The sequence below is a fragment of the Protopterus annectens genome, chromosome 8.part0 (genome assembly GCF_019279795.1).
Source record: "Protopterus annectens isolate FY-2018-M chromosome 8.part0, PAN1.0, whole genome shotgun sequence".
NCBI classification, from domain to species: Eukaryota; Metazoa; Chordata; order Ceratodontiformes; family Protopteridae; genus Protopterus; species Protopterus annectens.
The window spans coordinates 1,356,770,003-1,356,791,173 of NC_056741.1; the positions used below are offsets into that span (position 1 = coordinate 1,356,770,003).

A 21,171-nucleotide genomic window follows, 5' to 3' on the forward strand; every position below is an offset into this window, starting at 1 on the left:
TATGAGAACGATAGGCAGCCTAGGTGTAGGCTGCATGCTGGTTGACAAATCAGTTAGCTAATCACTTCCCTACCAACTGACTCTCACATCCAGAAAAATGGACAGGTCATTAGAGCTTCCTGCACAGGACTTAATGCACCATACTGGTCTTATTGGAAATAGGATGTCTGACTCCTGCCCCATGAAATAGGTGGGGTGAATGGGTGCAGGTAGTGGAGTGACTGGACAGGGTTATTTGGAAGAAGGGAAGATAAAACACTGAAAATTATCTGGGATTCTATGTTGTGTGTTATGGCATAGCCATAACATATGCTACAGGCTACCTCCATGAACTGTGTATTAATTTATCATCTCCACTATTGTCTTTGTGCTTAATCTGTATTATATCATTGCTGGGTTTAAGTTTATATGCTAACAAGTTGTAGGAAGTACAAACTGTGCTTTATATTATTATATTTTTGTAACCCTTGAAAACTGTTTTCTTTGCAGTTGTAGCTGATATCCAGAAAAGAGATGCACCTGCTGTTATAGTGATGCCTGTGTTAGGTAAGGTGTTTTCTGTTTTTTCACTTATTTCACATAGAAGTAATTGTTTACCTGTTTGTACAGTGGTGAAGATACTGGTCTGATAATATTGTCTCCTTAACTCATTCCCTTCAGTGGAGCTCTTTTGTGTTTGTACTTTATCTCCCAATGGCCACGGCCCGTGTCTTTTAAAAAATGAAGTTATTGCCTTAGAGTTCCAATGTTCATATCAATAGAACCATAAATGTTACTAAAAAACTGTAAATGGCAAAGTGTTGAGCAAAATGTACCCTTTACATCAATTGCATTTATTCATATCTAGGTATTAAAAGAGGCACTACCACAGGAAATTAATAAATGCATCAATGTCAACTTTACACTGACATGACATGAAATCATATAATCCAATACAATTTCTCAGTTTCCCATGAAGGAGGAGCTGCAAGTGGGAAAGGTTTCATTCTCCCCAACTGAAATACAATCTCCCTATCTTGGTCACCGCATCAAAAAAGAATCTTGACACTCTACAATTTACCTAAAATGACATCTGCAAATTTATCACCCAATCTGCAAAAGAAAACACCACTTTGATAAAGCCAAAGGGCTAACTAATTAATAAGCACTTTGGTTATGAAAAGATTTCTTCTCAGAGTCACTAACCTTAGCACATTCCACTTCCTGACAGGCAGAGTACATGACAAAACCATCCCTGGAATCTTAGCTCTTTCCCACAACACACTTCTACTCTTCAGGCTCACAAACTGCACTCCATTAAGCATGGCTTCATCAGCCTTGTCCTTAAAATCTGGGCTGCTATCCCTTTACATATAAGATCTCTTCCATCTCCCCCTCAACCTCTCCCAGATGTACAGTACATGTTGTTCAAAGAAGCCAAGTGCAAGTGCTTTTGCAACACTGGAGTCAAATATATCCCTAAATCCTTCAACTCAGAGCACATTTTCTACATTTATTGTGTAATTTCTAAGCAGTCTGTATTCTATCTGACTATAGTACTGTGACTACTGTATGTGCAATTGTTAAAAAATAGTTTTGTCTGACAATGGGAAATTCAAACTGTGACTGCTAAGTGTCATTTTTGATCTGATTGGACATTTGATGCATCCCCATGGTGCACAGAAAAATGTTTCCAGTAGTGTCCTGGTCAACACATACAAATAATTAAATATCCATGTGTCCACTAGGGGTGCAAACTCACTCCACCTGGTAAGATAGAAGAATGCTGTACAACTCCCAATAACAAAGTGCCCTCTCTGGTAAGGTCAGACAACAAAGCTGACTCCATCGTAATAAAAATCAGTTCTGTGACCCGAACTAAACCCTCAACATGTAGGAAGAATTCTAAGGCAAATGTCCGACTACTGAATGATAACCTGTCCAAATTTAAAGCCCCACCCAAACTCTGAAAACACAGCTGCCTAGGCAGAATTTTGCATTGAAAACCTGCACAATTATGCCAATAAATGCAAAAGAGACATCCAAGTCTACAAGAAATAAACTCAAAAGAAACTAAAACACCCTGGTGGAATCCAAACATAATCAGGATGCACAACAAAAGGAAAAAAACAGAATGTACTACAAAAGGAAGAAAGTCATAACCAAGATTAGGAAGTGCTATACTCAACATGGTAAAACATGGTCATCAATCCAAACAAACAGCTAAGAGGGTAAATTAAGTCTACTGCAGTTAAATTTGAGGTAAAGATAGCCTCCCAGATAATGGAGAACTACAAGGCGTTTTTTCTATGTAGAAAACTAAGTCAGGAACTTCAAAGGCAGTACATAGCAGTGTGTCAAATGGATTGTAAACTGAAACAACTAAAAAGAGCTGGAAACTATAGAAAATCTGCTGGCCAATAAATTCAGCTCCAATTTTACCTCATCTCTCCCACAACTCCCCCAGGAAATACCATCGAATAGACACCCTAACTACCTCTATTGAGCATGTCCTAGATGTGCTCTCAAAGGCCAAAAACCCTGCATTGAAGAACCCCAACAATATCCAAGGATACCTCCTAAATAGCCTGAAACATTACCTATGAAGAGCACTGGATTCTGTGTTTAAACAGAACCTCCAGACAGGCTTTGTGCTATGTGAATGTAGAACTGTGATGGGCATCCCTCTACACTAGGGTAGGCCATCAATGGACCCTGGAAACTTCAGATCCATAATTCTGACTAGTCTCATATGCAAATCCATGGAATGAATTATCACAGAAATGATTAATAAAGACATAGAACACTTTCAAACATTGGATATAACCCTGTTTAGTTTTGTCATGCCTACTGAATCTGGTGGATTTCTTTGTGAAGGTCAATAAAGCAATGGATGAGGTCAAATGGTGCATGCTGCCTATGATGATTTGGATATGGCATTTGATACATTACCCCAGTCAAGCATTGTAAACACATTTATGGATATAGGCATAAACCCCTATGTTGCACACTGGCTCTCAGATAGGACCCAGGGATTTAGTATAGGTGAAGCTGCCTCCACAAAAGGCTGGTCACTACTGGAGACCCTCAATGCTCTGAGCTGGGTCTGCTCCTTTTTGGAATTTACTTTTCAGAAGTCAAGGACAATATCAAGGACCTCTGGTTGATCAAGATTGCAGATGTTTGCAGATTATGAGCAGTCATAGAAAGCCCCATGACAGAAACATCCTACAGGATGGGCTAACAGACAAATGAACAGTGCCAAAACCACAGCTTAAAACACAGTGCCAAGCACTGCATACTATTCTCCTTTGTGAAGTCAGACAACCTAGGAAATTACCACATTAATAACAAACACCTGTGAGTACAACCAATAGTCAGAAATTTGTGTACATATGTAGATAGTGACCTGACTTTCAACCAACATGTATCTAAGGTAATAAAGAAATCATCCTAATTTGCTCAAATTATAAGCAAGGGCATGGCATCTAGTTCCAAGGAAGTCATCATTCCACTGTATTAGACCATCAGTGAGTACATAGCTTCCTTTGGTATGTACTTGACCAGGTACATGTAACAACTGGAATGTTCACAGAGTTTTCAGTAAAAAAGAATACAGGATGCAAGCAGCTTGTCCCATGTAGATTGCTCCAAAGCACTAGCTCTAAACCTGGCATAAAAGGCATTTTCATATGCCACTATGATGGACCTTTTACATATCCTTAAAAAAATAACATAAGAATTACTCCATATATAGATTTAAACTTTGTTTGTGACAGAACTAAGACACATTGAAGGAATGGGCATGTGTCTCACAGAACTCCCCTTCTCTGCAACAGGCTTCCCATCTATGTAAAACAGATCTCTTCCTTAACCCTATTCAAAAGAATCCTGCACTAGTGGAAGGGAAATTAAAAATACACCATGGGTCTAGCACTTATGTCTCTAATGGACAGAAGCAGCCTGTAAATCTTGCCATAGCTTACATATAACCCTTAAAATACCCTCTAAGGCACATACACTTGATGGATACAATTCAGATACTTGACTAGGCTTATAAAGGCTGAGTGCTTATAGGCTAGTATGCACCTATGAACCTATGATGCTTAGCATGTCAGTCAGGAATCACATGCATGAGCAGGCAGTAGTTAGTTACTGTAAGTAATCTCAGCCCATATGTCCTCCATTCCTGAGTGGTTATAGGCTAGTATGCACCTATGAACCTATGACACTTAGCATGTCAGTCAGGAATCACATGCATGAGCAGGCAGTAGATAGTTACTGTCAGTAATCTCAGCCCATATGTCCTCCATTCCTGAGTGGTTATATGCTAGTATGCACCTATGAACCTATGATGCTTAGCATGTCAGTCAGAAATCACATGCATGAGCAGGCAGTAGTTAGTTACTGTAAGTAATCTCAGCCCATATGTCCTCCATTCCTGAGTGGTTATATGCTAGTATGCACCTATGAACCTATGACACTTAGCATGTCAGTCAGGAATCACATGCATGAGCAGGCAGTAGATAGTTACTGTCAGTAATCTCAGCCCATATTTCCTCCATTCCTGAAATTTATATAATCAAATCTTAGGTTACTGCAGATCAGGTGAAGTGCATACACTAATATCAGTGACAAGAACACCCTCAGCTGAGGTGAAATTAATTTCTGCAAATTTATATGTAAATAATTTTTTGTTTGCTTCCTCCAGTACTTTGCCCAGTGGCTTATACTAACACCCTATCAGCCCACTCATTCTGAGGGTATGAGAGCTGGGCATTCCAGGATTCAGGACTAGTAGAGAGCTCTATACTCCATTTTTTCTTGCCTGGAAATCCTAATCTACTCTCTGATCACTGCTGGGCCAGGTGACAGAGAATGGGGTCAGCTACCTTGTTCTGGTGGACTATTTTACCCTTCCTATTGGCATTGCTGTATTCTGAGGGAAAACATGACTTCACACTCAGAGTTCCCATCAGCTGTTGTGAGATGCACTGTGACAGTGCAGATTCAGCAGAGCCAAACTCGACCAGGTAACATCTAGTGCACCAGTTAGTTTTAACCCTTCTGCTGTGGCAGAGCTGGCTTCTTCCCCCAGGATGGGTGAGCTGGAAGCAGATGCCAGTTGCTACATGTGTGCAAACTGCTCTTTGAACTCAAGTCATCTGGGGGGGGGGGTCAGGACATTATCCTTGTATACCATGGAGATTGTTGGCCCCTCTATTTATGAACAGATTCCCAAGCCAGCTTTACTTCTATTTCAAGATGGATCTGAATACACTATAAAAGCCAAAACTTGCCAGAGCTTTGGGATGCATGGCTAGCTTAAAAAAACCATAGTGGTCATTACATTAGTACTCACTTCTGAACCCATGAAATATATCAGTCCCAAATATCATTTCTGGAAACAGGACATTCTATATAATGGAATGTGAAGGCACACTTTTTGAAGAATGGCTTTTTTCCCTACCAGATTTCAGATTTCACTGACTCAGAGGTAATAATAATAATTTGTATGTAAGTTAACTGTGCTAACCTATTACATGCAATGGACAAGTGTCTTTTTCAGGAGTGAACTAACAGCTGCATCTTGGTGCTGAGAGTCATACAGTAAACACATGGAGGGTGATGGCACAACCCCAGGGCTAAAGTATGAAATTAATTAGCAGCTCCCATTCTTACTCATATGTCCTAAACTGTTACACACAGTAATGAGAGGTGCATTGGGGATGTCTTTTTGCATGAGGTCTGTGAATACAAACTCATAGATTCATTCATAGATTATTACTAGGCTAATTGCCCTTGCTAGCCATTTTAAGCCTATCATCCAAATAATATACCAGTTAAAGGATATTTTTAAACTATTCTATTTTCTTTTCTTTCTTTTTGCCTTCATGTGTATGCTGACCATCAAACCATCCAGCAAGTGGATGGGCCTTTTTATTTTCTATTCCACTGGGAATCCTTGCAAACCATTGGAGTGAAAGATTTCAAAAGGGGGTCATCATCCAGGCAGCCATGGAGGTGTTTTGTACCCCTGTCTGCATTCCAGCTATGTAGACTTGACCAACCCCAGGGTGAGGGGTGTGCTACCCACATCACTGCAGGAACCCCAGTGTCACTGCATTACTAGTGCTCATTCCTGTACACTGGCTATGAAGGCTACAGCCAAGAAATGGATTTTTAAGGTGAAAGCCAACCCTGTGGCAAGAGTGTATCACTCTATCAAAAATCTCTGTAGTAGCCGAGACAAAAATGCTTAAAGTTAATTTTCTATTAGTTTACAGTTTCCAGTCTCTGCTCATATCTACTTTTGTCTTTATTATTTTTCAGTTTCAGTTGCACCTACATGAGAGATTAATTTTTATTTGCTTTACAGCAGTACAATATCAGCTTTTAATATTTCACAGTTTTGTTATGTATTAAGACTTTTCTTTCAATAAACATTCTTCTTCTTCTTCTTCTTTCGGCTGTTCCCGTTAGGGGTCACCACAGCAGATCATCTGTTTCCATTTCTTCCTGTCCTCTGCATGTTGTTCTGTCACACCAACCACCTGCATGTCCTCTCTCATCACGTCCATAAACCTTATCTTAGGCCTTCCTCTTTTCCTCTTATGTGGCAGCTCCATCCTTAGCATCTTTTTCCCAAAATACCCAGCATCCCTCCTCAGCACATGTCCAAACTAACACAATCTCACCTCTCTGACATTGTCTCCAAACTGTCCAACCTGAGATGACCCTCTAATGTACTGATTCCTAATCCTGTCCATCATTGTCACACCCAGGGCAAATCTTAACATCTTTAACTTTACCACTTCCAGCTCTGACTCCTGCCTTTTTTTCAATGCCACCGTCTTCAACCCATCCAACATAGCTGGTCTCACTACCCTCTTGTAGAGCTTCCCTTTCACTCTTACTGGTACCCGTCTGTCACAAATCACTCCTGACACACTTCTCCACCCATTCCACCCTGCCTGTACTCTCTTCCTCACCTCTCTTCCACAATCACCATTACTCTGAACTGTTGATCCCAAGTACTTAAACTAATCCACCTTCGCCAACTCTACTCCCTGCATCCTAACCATTCCTCTATCCTCCCTCTCATTCACACACACACATTCTGTCTTAGTCCTGCTGACCTGCATTCCTCTCCTCTCTAAAGCATATCTCCACCTCTCCAAGGTTTCCTCAACCTTGTCCCTACTCTCACTACAGATCACAATGTCATCTGCAAACATCATAGTCCACGGGGTCTCCTGTCTGATCTCGTCTGTCAACCTGTCCATCACCATTGCAAATAAGAAAGGGCTCAGAGCCGATCCTTGATGTAATCCCACTTCTACCTTAAACGCATCTGTTACTTCCACTGCAGACTTTACCACTGTCACACTACCCTTGTACATATCCTGTACCACTCTTACATACTTCTCTGCAACTCCTGATGTCCTCATACAATGCCACAACTCCTCCGTAGGCAGCCTATGATATGCTTTCTCCAAGTCCACAAAGACACAATGCAACTCCTTCTGACCTTCTCTATATTTCTCCATCAACACTCTCAGAGCAAACATTGCATCTGTAGTGCTCTTTCCTGGCATTCTAAATAATTTTAAATGTTATCAATTAAATGCAGCAAATTCCTTAGCAAAAGTAATATGCACTGGGAATAAAAAGATAAAATGATCCAGTCCTTTATCTAAATTGTTCAGAAAATGTTTTGTAGTGCCTTAATTTCAGAGTTTTGTGGAAAAACATTAATGGTGAAAGTAGTAGTCATTTATACAACATCCCTGGATAATGATATGCTAACAGAAGTCTGGGACAGTAGAAATTTATTGGAAATGTGGGCCATCAGCTTAAAAAACAGAAGGTGATCTGGGACAGCTTTTATCTATTCTGGTGATACAGGAGTGAGTGCTAATGAATATACTGCAGAATGTTTTTATTTATCTGAGTAATAAAATATTTTATGTGTTTTTAGATGCCTCACAGAATATTGAAATAGAACCTGCTGCATTTGCTTCTGGTCCTAGTGAGTATATTTTCTTTATTTGTTTGGCAGAAGTACTACTGTTAGTAATTGGATCATACTAGAATCAAGCAAACTGTTTTTATTAGACTTAGGAAGACATGAAACAATGATGTAAAACCAAACAGAAATTATCAACAGTACTAGGTGCTGCGGTAGCGTTGTCGCCTCACAGTTAGACGTTGCCCGTTCGATTCTCAGTTAGAGTGTCTTCTGTGTGGCGACATGCGTGAATGGGTGTTAGGTCCGGCAAGCCAGTACGTAAAAATTGACTGCCAATCATTAGCGGATGGGAGTTCCGCTGTGGCGACCCCTAACCGGGAAAAGCCGAAAGACACAAATAGACTTCTACAAGGCAGAAAATATCAACAGTAGTTCCACAATTATTTGTATATCGATACTAATACCTACTATTTGACTCTCAACTCCTCAAATCCCAAAACACTGATTATTTTACTCCTCAGACTACTAAACACACACTAAAGATTACAGCCCATCACCCATGAGGGTATGACCACATTGGGCATCACACTTACCCCTCCCAACAAATTGCAATGTACCAAACACTGCTTTTGTAATTTATGACCCAAAACTTTTGGAATCACTTTAATCACATTGAAAGAAATTATCTCTTGTCCATTATTTGAAGAAGAATTACCTATAGTTTCAGTCAAAAATTAATTCTCATCCTTCCTTCTGGTCAGAGAATAGCACGATTTACTGCTACTTAATAAATAATGTCTCACTTTTAATGTTCTCATGTAACAGAACAATAAGTCTAACTCTGTTCTTAGCATGGTATCCCTGCTTCATAAATCACAACCAATCACATTTGAAAGACATTATCTCCTGTCTATTATTTGAAGAAGTATATATATATATATATATATATATATATATATATATATATATATATATATATATATATATATATATATATATATATATATATATATATATATATATATATATATATATATATATATATATTTACACACACACACACACACACACACACACATATATATATATATATATATATATATATATATATATATATATATATGGGTTACCTTCATTTGGTCGACAGTTCGTTTCCCTGACACTCATTTGACTGAGACCAAATGACTGAAAATTCATTTCACTGACAACTCATTTCGTTGACAGTTAGATATCGCTTGTTACCCACCGTAGAGCGATCCTGGTGTTAGATCTATATTGTTTTCTGTAAACAGTTATTCATTGCACTTGTTAGTATACATCTATATAGTGTATAATGTTTATTATATGTGGGGAGCTTTGCCCCCACACCTCCCATTGTGGGGGTTGTACCCCCCACACCTTCCCTTACTATATATTCTAACTTCAGGATCACTCTACAGTGGGGGAACTGTCGACAAATCAGTGTCAGTGAAATGAGTTGTCAGTGAAATGAAGTTTTAATGATTTGGTCCTGCTGATTTCACTGTCAGTGGAATGAACTGTCGACCAAATGAAGGTAACCCACATATATATATATATATATATATATATATATATATATATATATATATATATATATATATATATAGTTTCAGTCAAAAATGAATTTTCTTCATTCCTTCCTTCTGGTCACATAATAACACAATTTACTGCCATTTAATTTTTAATGTTTCACTTTTAATGTTCTCGTGTAACAAAATGCTAAGTCTAACTCTACTCTCAGCATATTACCCCTGCTTCTTAAATCCTCCCACCTCCTTTCCGTCCTCTCCTCCTGATCTCCCGTTTCCCTTTTTATTGTTGCATATCATGTATAGATGTAATTATAGCTCATTATGTAGTGCTGCTTTATTCACAGTAATCTGTGCATGCATGCACAGGGTAATTTGTAACAATGTTGCTGTTTACTTCTCATACTTACATATATTTAATCAGTTGTAATATATTGTATTCATTGTTTCTATTACTTTACTTCCTGTTCTCCTGATCTCCCGTTTCCCTTTTTATTGTTGCATATCATGTATTTATGTAATTATAGCTCATTATGTAGTGCTGCTTTATTCACAATAATCTGTGCATGCATGCACAGGGTAATTTGTAACAATGTTGCAGTTTACTTCTCATACTTACATATATTTAATCAGTTGTAATGTATTGTATTCATTGTTTCTATTACTTTACTTCCTGTTCTCCTGATCTCCCGTTTCCCTTTTTATTGTTGCATATCATGTATAGATGTAATTATAGCTCATTATGCAGTGCTGCTTTATTCACAATAATCTGTGCATGCATGCACAGGGTAATTTGTAACAATGTTGCAGTTTACTTCTCATACTTACATATATTTAATCAGTTGTAATATATTGTATTCATTGTTTCTATTGCTTTACTTCCTCTTCTCCTGATCTCCTGTTTCCCTTTTTATTGTTGCATATCATGTATAGATGTAATTATAGCTCATTATGTAGTGCTGCTTTATTTACAATAATCTGTGCATGCATGCACAGGGTAATTTGTAACAATGTTGCAGTTTACTTCTCATACTTACATATATTTAATCAGTTGTAATATATTGTATTCATTGTTTCTATTACTTTACTTCCTGTTCTCCTGATCTCCCGTTTCCCTTTTTATTGTTGCATATCATGTATTTATGTAATTATAGCTCATTATGTAGTGCTGCTTTATTCACAATAATCTGTGCATGCATGCACAGGGTAATTTGTAACAATGTTGCAGTTTACTTCTCATACTTACATATATTTAATCAGTTGTAATATATTGTATTCATTGTTTCTATTACTTTACTTCCTGTTCTCCTGATCTCCCGTTTCCCTTTTTATTGTTGCATATCATGTATAGATGTAATTATAGCTCATTATGTAGTGCTGCTTTATTCACAATAATCTGTGCATGCATGCACAGGGTAATTTGTAACAATGTTGCAGTTTACTTCTCATACTTACATATATTTAATCAGTTGTAATATATTGTATTCATTGTTTCTATTACTTTACTTCCTGTTCTCCTGATCTCCCGTTTCCTTTTTAATGTTGCATATCATGTATTTATGTAATTATAGCTCATTATGTAGTGCTGCTTTATTCACAATAATCTGTGCATGCATGCACAGAGTAATTTGTAACAATGTTGCAGTTTACTTCTCATACTTACATATATTTAATCAGTTGTAATATTTTGTATTCATTATTTCTATTACTTTACACGTCGGGGCTGAGACTGAATTGGCCACTGAGATCAGTGCTCTACCAGGGTTAAACATCAAATAAATAAACTGTCATGTAGCTTATGTATAGACATCCTTATTTATGCATTTCATTTATTATTTAAGTGACTAAACTAACTGATCCAGTCACCATTGTCAGCCATGACTCAAGCCAAAGGCCATAAAATAGTAGTAACATTGCAGTCAAAGGTAGATAAGTAGAAGAACTGCAGTGTTCAGCTATTTCCTTTCACAAAATGGAAATGTAGAAAAACACACAAGAAAATATCCTTACAAGACATTTTATAAAAATAATATGCAGTTAACAAAAACTGTGTACAATAACGTTTAGTATGTGCAGTTTTTATGTCCTATGTCATTTGCATTAAAGAGACTAAGTTTTGTAGAGATTATTGTTAGTTGGTTTCATTATGTTCAAGTTGCCATTTTAATAAATACATTTTACGTTATATTTCCTTTGTTACATATTCCCTTACATGCCAAGACGATAACTGTGCACCCCTGAGTGAGCTTTAAAATCTTTTTTGTGTGGTTTATAAGTTTATTCCCAAAGTGCATTGCAATGGGTCTCATTGTGCCTTCTGGAAGTAGCGTCACCAGTTACTAGGGGCACCTATCCTAAGCCTGCACTCACCTAGAGGCAGGATGGTTATTTTGGGTGGAAGTGGTGGGCAATAGTCATTCAACAAAAGTCTAACAATAAAAAAGAGTGAAGAAGTGGTGTGTGTGTGTGTGTGTGTGTGTGTGTGTGTGTGTGTGTGTGTGTGTGTGTGTGTGTGTGTGTGTGTGTGTGTGTGTGTGTGTGTGTGTGTGTGTGTGTGTGTGTGTGCCTGCAAGGTGTGTGTGTGTGTGTGTGTGTGTGTGTGTGTGTGTGTGTGTGTGTGTGTGTGTGTGTGTGTGTGCAGGTGTGTGTGTGCGTGTGTGTGTGTGTGTGTGTGTGTGTGTGTGTGTGTGTGTGTGTGTGTGTGTGTGTGTGTGTGTGTGTGCATGTGTGTGTTTGTGTAGATGAGTTTGGGAATGATGGCCCAGCAGTGTTTAAATGTGAGGTGATCCTGCTATAAAGCTTTCCATTTTATGTATGTATGCATGTGTCAGGTATTTTTGAGTCTTGTAGCATAAAATAAATGGAACTGCGGTGGTGGTGCTGCAGTAACATCGTCGCCTCATAGCAAGACGTTGTCCCGTTCGATTCTCAGCTAGAGCGTCTTCTGTGTGGAGGCATACGTGAATGGGGCGTGCCTTTGTTGAAGGTAGTGCGTCAGGGCTGGTAACCCGGTACGTAAAAATCTTCTACTAATCATTAGCAGACTGGAGTTCCACTGTGGTGACCCCTAACCGGGAAAAGCCGAAAGACACAAACAGTAGCATAAAATAAATGCAAAACAGATGGATCCCACACTTTCATAGGATCATTGCAGGTTACCAGGCTAATGGCCCTGGCCCCTTACAAGTCTAGCTAAGTGTTTATCCCCAAAAGAGAAACCTCAGTCAGCACATGTCACCCCTGTCAATGAGGGACACAAGTGAAACCTCTGAGAAATTTGTGGCTTTCCATCCACTCATCAAGGTTGCATTTGAAGAGGGTCAGTGAGGTACTGTGTTTGACATGCATGGGAAGTCTATTCCAGAGACAGGGAAGTGTCTGGGAGACAAATCTGTCTCTCCAGCAGGTTTTGTTGATGTCGCATATTAGATTTTGGCATTTCAAGCAGGTAATGTGCAAGGAGTTAGACGTATGGATATGGAGCATCTTTAGTAGGACAGGGTCTCATATTATCTTGCAGGTGAGACACAGATCACCTTTGGGCAATCTGTAGGATACCATGAAGACTGATAGTGATTTGAGCCTGTACACACAGGCCATGGATTCTCTTTGTGAGGTATTTCTGTGGCCTTTGCATTTGGTGCAGGTGTTTGGAAAGGTACATTCCAAACCAGGCATTATACTCAATTATTGGCCTAATGAGGGAGGAATACAGAGAGGTGTTACCCTCCTTTTTTCTGGATGCAATCCCTTTACTTATGAGATCAACAAGTAAAAGGCTTTTCTAACCACTGCTGTAACATGATGATCAAATGTGAGATTGCTATCAACCTGAGTACCCAGGTCTCTCACCACAGGTTGTGTGCTTAGGGGGTTGCCATTGATGTGGTAATCAGTAGGGACCATGTTTCTGCCAAATGGTATGATAATACATTTTTTTGCATTTAACCTAAGGCCATGACTTTGGCACCAGACATTTGTTGCTGTAAGACCATCTTGCAGTATGTTAACATCATTTGGGGAGTCAATGACAGCACCCAACATACAGTCATCTAAAGACTTGGTCAGCCACAGGCATTTTGTCTTTACCTGGACCACAGAGAAGTAGATGCCAAACAGGAGGGGTCCCAAGACAGATCCCTGGGGAAAGTAGGAGTCCCTGGACAGATTTATTATTATCACATCGATGAAAAGACCTGTTCTAGATTCTAGAGTTATAAGGTATGATATAGAAACTTCACTTTCTTCAACCCATGACCACATTTGGTTTTTGCTTAGTAGGAGGTGATAAGCCTGGATTTAGGGAGCAGGATGTGACAAACATAAAAATCAAAACATTCATAGTTCATTACCAGGCATATGGTTGAGCGAATAATTTCAAGATCATATCCAATGTTCTCAATTGGTTCAGATAAAGAAAACTATGATTATGGATACAAAGTTTTTAGGAAGTTAAGAAAAAAAATAGGTAAAATTATATTAATGAAGTACCAGAAAGTACTGCAAGGACTAGGGAAGTGCAGGAATGAAGAAAGGAGATTTTAAGAATATGTGTGCCTGCAAGCAGAGGTATATAAAATAATCAAGGGGTCGCTGGAATTTTCTGTAGTAAATGAAAAATGAAACCATGGTACTGGGAACAAATAAAGAGTGGGATGAGGCTAAACACAAGACTGGACTTTAGATTTGAGACTGTGTTCCCTCTCATAAATTGATAACACAGGCAAGAGAAAAGGAAATGAATCACTTGTTCTGGTAGACTTTTTAGTTGAGTCCAGAAAAGACAATGTTGTTAAAAAAGATAATTAGTAGGGCATATAAAATTTTACATAATAACTAAAATAATCAGAGTGAGTTAGAAATGACTGGGAAAACAGAATGGAAAGGCAATTTACAAAGTATCAATGGGAAGTAATTATAAGGTTACCAAGTATAGACCAAGGTCTAAAAGGTTTAGAATCTTACATTAATATGTTTGTATAGGCATTTGTATGCCTCAAGTAGACTTCAAAGGATGTTCCCCAAGATATCAAACGCTGAAGGTGTGATTGCAAAAAGAGAAGCAATTGGCAAAATGCTTTTAGGAAAGTTGGTATATTTCAAAAAATTCCCTATAAAGTACATTGACAGGAATGTTAGGGTAGCAAATGGCTGTTACTAAGGCTATAATTCCTTTGATGTGGGGTACAGGATATGAATTGACTGGACATAGCAAGGCCTTATTATGTTTAATGTCATTGGCTATTAAAAAGTTATTACCAGAAAATGGAGATCAAAATGTATTCCCAACATCAAGGAAGTTCTTGATATTGTAAACTAGGTAAAATAACTAGAAGTGAGATCTTTATCAAAGGTAAGCAGAAAATTTCATAGATATACATGGAGATTGTGGGAGCAATACATGCAGAATCATGTTCTAGGGGAGCAAGGAGTTTCAATGGAAGGCAAGAAATGAGCAGCCTCTGTAATGGTGGGCTGATTAGAAATTTTTGAAAAGAAAAATATACGGCATGGAAATAATGGCTACTATTGTTACTAGTTGTTTTCTTTTTGTAATGTTTGTAATATCATGCTACAGATAAAAGTGTCATTACTTAACTGATTTAGAGAGGGATTGTCCCTTCCTGTTGTATGAAAGCACAGCTTTGAAGTTCTTTCAAAAGAGTTTTGGTTGCAATTCCATGCGGTTTTGCTTTTTACATAACTGAGGAGGCTTACGCAATTTTTATAAATCAGTCATCTAACAAAAGCATATTAAACCTTTCACTAGTGTTGATATGCAGTCCTTATTGATATACAATTACTGTGTACAGTGGGGTTAAACTCTTTTTTTCTGCATGTCTTCAATGCAGGCCTATCCACTTCAAAAGACTTAAGACATACCTAAGACATATCACTTTCAATATAGTTGTCCAATATTATATAATCAGTTAAAATAGAAAGAGAAATACGCTTCCAAATGAACAAGGTGCTCTTTTATAACCATTAAAACAGTGCACAGTTTCTTGTTATAACAACTTAATGCTGAAAATCCAACCTTTAGTTTCACATAATGTTGCCACCAAGGAATCTGAAACCATCTCTTCCAAAGTAAGCATTCTTTCATGATAATCATTGCAACTAAAATGTGCACTTTATAAAGTAACACACGAACACACACACATACACACACACACACACACACACACACACACACACACACACACACACACACACATATGGATAGATGGATAGATAGACAGATAGATAATAACTAAATATATAAAAACACAAAGACACACACACACACATACACGCACACACACACACACACACACACACACACACACACACACACACACACACACACACACACACACACACACACACATGGATAGATGGATAGATAGACAGATAGATAATAACTAAATATATAAAAACACACACACACGCACATGCACACACACACACACACACACACACACACACACACACACACACACACACACACACACACACACACACATGGATAGATGGATAGATAGACAGATAGATAATAACTAAATATATAAAAACACACAGACACACACACACACACACACACACACACACACACACACACACACACACACACACACACACATGGATAGATGGATAGATAGACAGATAGATAATAACTAAATATATAAAAACACACAGACACAAAACATCAACAAACGTATTGGTGATTACTTACTTCGCAACTTAAATCATCTAGCTAATGTAATCACAGATATAAACCAACAGGTTACATTTTCAATTACCAAAACATAAACACAAAATACATTTTTTCATGGAGAGCTTCCACCCACAGACCCCAATGTGTTTAGGTGAAATGGCAGTGGAGTTTTTAACTAGATTGTTTAATGAAATCTTGGAAAGTGAGAGGATGCCTGAGGAATGGAGAAAAAGTGTTTTGGTACTGATTTTTAAGATTAAGGGTGATGTGCAGAGCTGTAGTAACTACAGAGGGATTAAACTGATCAGTCACAGCATGAAGTTATGGGAAAGAGTAGTGAAAGCTAGGTTAAGAAGGGAGATGATGATTAGTGATCAGCAGTATGGTTTCATGCCAGGAAAGAGCACTACAGATACGATGTTAGCTTTGAGAAGGTCAGAAGGAGTTGCATTGTGTCTTTGTGGGCTTAGAGAAAGCATATGACAGGGTGCCTAGAGAGGAGTTTTGATATTGTATGAGGAAGTCGGGAGTGACAGAGAAGTATGTAAAAGTGGTACAGGATTCATACGAGGGTAGTGTGACAGTGGTGAAGTCTGCAGTGGGAGTGATGGATGCATTTAAGGTGGAGGTGGGATTACATCAAGGATCAGCTCTGAGCCCTTTCTTATTTGCAATGGTGATGGACAGGTTGACAGACGAGATCAGACAGGAGTCCCCGTGGACTGTGATGCTTGCAGATGACATTGTGATCTGTAGTGAGAGGAGGGAACAAGTGGAGGAGACCCTGGAGAGGTGGGGATATGCTCTAGAGAGAAGAGGAATGAAGGTCAGCAGGACTAAGACAGAATATATGTGTGTGAATGAGAGGTAGGATAGAGGAATGGTGAGGATGCAGGGAGTAGAGGTGACAAAGGTGGATGAGTCACATAACTCAACCACACCACTGAATCAAACACATAAACACACTAAGACATACTCGGAGGCTCTGAGTAAAAATTTACCTAAACAGCAGAGGCCTCCAAATCAGACACCCAAGCAACTGCAAACTCAATACACCACACAAGCAACACATAAACACCAAAATCAGTGTGCAAAGCAGTCACTGCCCTTAAGGCCAAATACAACACCAAACATACTTGTCATAGGTGACTCCATAGTCAGACACACTGACGTCCCGCTCACCAGACTGAGTAAGGAGAAGGTCACAGTAAGCTGCCTGTCGGGCGCTAGAATCCGCCACATAACACAAGCACTCAGGTCTCTCAACAGCAGGTACAAGTACGACTCAGTCATTGTCCACGCTGGTGTCAATGACCTGAGACGTACCTCCTTGGACTACATGAAAAGAGACATTGAGGAGCTCTCTGATTATGTAGCCCAGGCAGGTATGACCCTGACCTTGAGCAGTATCCTACCTTCACCTAGAATGATGCCACAATACAGTGATAAGATGATCAGCTTTAATAATTGGCTTAAATTCTGGTGTCATTCAAAGGGGATCCAATGTCTGTCTGCCTGGGATGACATGCTGGACAAGCCACTCTGCTTCGCAAGGGACGGCTTGCACCTGTCACACCTAGGCTTCCGGATATTGGCAAAGGCTCTTGCCACCCCCATAGTGCCTTTTTTAGGCAAGGCTCAAATTCTAAACCTACCACCCTAGAACACAAAAAGTAAAAACTAAGGGTAATGCTGCTCAATGCCAGAAGTCTCAATCTCAAGATGCACGCACTCGAGGCCCTTCTCAGTATGGAGAACATCGATGTCTGTGCTGTGACTGAAACCTGGTTCAAGGCTCCTGAGAGCACCCCAGCACTATCAGGTTTCACCTCATATCATGCGTTCCGGCCCCAAAATCCAGACAACACCAAGAAAGGAGGGGGGTGTCCATATTCATAAAGGACACCCACACCTCAAGATTGGTGGCAACGCACGATGCATCGGAGACCATCCAGGTGCAATTAACCATAGGCAAGACTGCTCTGCAATTTGTAGCATGTTACAGGCCACCCTCTCAAACTCAGGAACCTCACATGGCCTTCCTGAAAACAATGGAGGGGATAAATGTATCTCCAAACACTATCATACTAGGTGACTTCAACTACCCTAATATAGACTGGGAACACTACTCAAGCCCAAACACTCTAGCCCAAAGGTTCCTGGAGTTCATAAACTCAAATGCCATGGAACAACTAGTCACCATCCCCACAAGAGGAGAAAACATACTTGATCTCATCATCACGAACATGGGATCACAATGTTCAACACCAGAAGTATACCCCTCACTGGTGAGATCAGATCATAAACTAATCTCGCTGGAGGTCCTCATCCCGCCCCCACCTGAAATAAAAAAGACCACAGTGAAAAACTTCTCAAAAGCCGACTTCACACTTCTAAAAACTAGTGTGGTCTCCTTTAAGGCCCCTGAGCCAGTGGTAAACATTACTCAAACCGCTGAATCACTTATAAATGCCTTCTACCAGCACCTACAGGACTGCATGGATCAGGCAATCCCAAACAAAACTAAGACTCTTTGTACCAAAGGCAAGCATCCAGTCTGGTGGACCCCAGCCATAAACAAGCTCTACAACAAAAGGAGGAAGCTACTACAAGATAGAGCAAAATCCTTGAAAGGTAAGACACCTTTGATCATTATAAGTAAAAAACTAAGAGCTCTCATAAAATCATCCAAGGCAAATTTTGAGAGAAAAATCGCCAAGGACTCAAAAGACAATCATAAGGCCTTCTTTAGCTATGTTAGAAACCTAGGAGGAAACTCCCAGATATGCTCAGAATTAGTTCAAAATGATGTGAAGATTACTGAACCTACACACATTGCCAACATACTGGCTGACAGGTTCAGTGTAAACTTCTTCCCCTCCCCCAAAAGGAGAGATATCTATACCAGAGGATTGTAGCCGCCCAAACATCTCCAACGCCCAGGTGAGAACTGCTCTCTCCTAAGCAACAAACACAGCATCCATGGGACCGGATGGTGTCCCCGGCTGTGTGCTCCACAAACTCAATGAGGAATTAAACCCGCAGTTAGGACAGCTGTTTAATCTTAGCCTCACCTCAGGATACGTACCCAAGGAGTGGCGACGGTGACTGTGGTCCCACTTCACAAGGGCGGTGCCTGCACCGACCCTGAAATTACCGTCCCATTAGCTTGACAAGCCTTATCTGCAAAGCCATGGAGAGGATCATAATGGAACTCATAAATAAAGACATAGGGAACTTGCAGACTTTGGATTCAACCCAGTTTGGCTTTGTCAAAGGCAGATCATGCCTTTTAAACTTGGTTGACTTTTTCGAGACAGTCACCAAGGCCATTGATGAGGGAAAGGCAGTTCATACAGCCTACCTTGACCTGGCAAAGGCCTTGACACAATACCCCACTCAGGTATCATCGAAAAACTCATCAGCTTGAATGTAAACCCATACATCACAAGATGGGTTGCAAACTGGCTAAGTGACAGAACCCACAGAGTCAGAGTTGCTGGAGCCATGTCAGACTCAAAGCCTGTCACAAGTGGTGTCCCACAGGGCTCAGTCCTGGGTCCACTCTTGTTCGGCATCTACTTTTCTGAAGTAGAAGCAAACACAGGAGGGTTATGGCTGACAAAGTTTGCAGATGACTGCAAACTGGGCGCCATAGTCGAAAACACATCTGACACAGATATCCTTCAGAAGGGCCTCACAGAAACGGATAACTGGTGCCAGAGCCATGGCCTAAAGTTAAATGCCAAGAAATGCATAGTCATACCCTTCGGGAAAAACAAGGTTACCCCTAGCTACCATATAGGTGGCAATCCACTGAGCACAGAAGAAGTCATCAGGGATCTGGGGACCCAGGTTGACAGTAGCCTTCGCTTGACACTCATGTTGCTAAAGTAGTTAGGAAAACCTTCTACATTGCCCACCTGATCATGAAGGGATTCACATCTAGATCAAGGGAGGTCATCGTCCCCCTGTACTCATCACTCATTAGACCTATGATTGAGTACAATGCCCCATTTGGAATGTATCTGACCCGACACCTGCAGCAGCTGGAAAGGCCCCAAAAGTTCCTCACCAAAAGGATAAAGGGTCTCAAAAATATGTCTTATGCTGCCCGACTGAAAGAACTCCAGCTCTATTCAGTCTCATACCGCTTGCTCAGAGGTGACCTGTGCCTGACATATAAGGCCATGTCAAACCCTGATTTGATGAACATGCTTCACCTCAAAAAATCTAGATCCCTCAGAACCACAAGGGCGGGAGACTTAAACCTTGACACGGTTATTAATAGAACGTGCTGGAGGGACAGATTCATCACCCAGAGACTCCCTATGCTGTGGAACAAAATCCCGGTACATGTGAGGCAGAGCACCTTGCTGGCCTTGTTCAAGAGGAATCTTGACCAATGGATGGGGGATCGCAGATATACCCCAGGGATTACTTCAGTGTCACTGCTTGACAGAGGCACAGCAAAATAATAGGCATAGTTTTATTCAGACTAAAAGGGTGGCGAAAGCCAAATAACTATGGGCTAGGCTTATAAATGCCCTTGGGCAGATAGCCTAGTATGAACCTATGAACCTATGAACCTATAACTAGAAATGAGATCTTTATCAAAGGTAAGCAGAACATTTCATAGATATACATGGAGATTGTGGGAGCAATACATGCAGAATCATGTTCTAGGGAGCAAGGAGTTTCAATGGAAGGCAAGAAATGAGCAGTATCTGTAATGGTGGGCTGATCAGAAATTTTTGAAAAGAAAAATATACGGCATGGAAATAACGGCTACTATTGTTACTAGTTGTTTTCTTTTTGTAATGTTTGTAATATCATGCTACAGATCAAAGTGTCATTACTTAACTGATTTAGAGAGGGACTGTCCCTTCCTGTTGTATGAAAGCACAGCTCTGAAGTTCTGTCAAAAGAGTTTTGGTTGCAATTCCATGCGGTTTTGCTTTTACATAACTGCG

The 21,171-nt window shown here is 39.8% G+C and overlaps 1 long non-coding RNA gene across 1 annotated transcript in view; it reads left to right on the forward strand.

The window, feature by feature from the left end:
• The first annotated feature begins 479 nt into the window (after positions 1-479).
• Positions 480-21,171, forward strand: part of LOC122809425 — a 57,556-nt gene continuing 36,864 nt past the window's right edge. The window contains exons 1-2 of the long non-coding RNA XR_006365898.1: positions 480-546; positions 7,961-8,011. This is a non-coding gene — a long non-coding RNA (uncharacterized LOC122809425). The remainder of the gene's footprint in view (positions 547-7,960; positions 8,012-21,171) is intronic.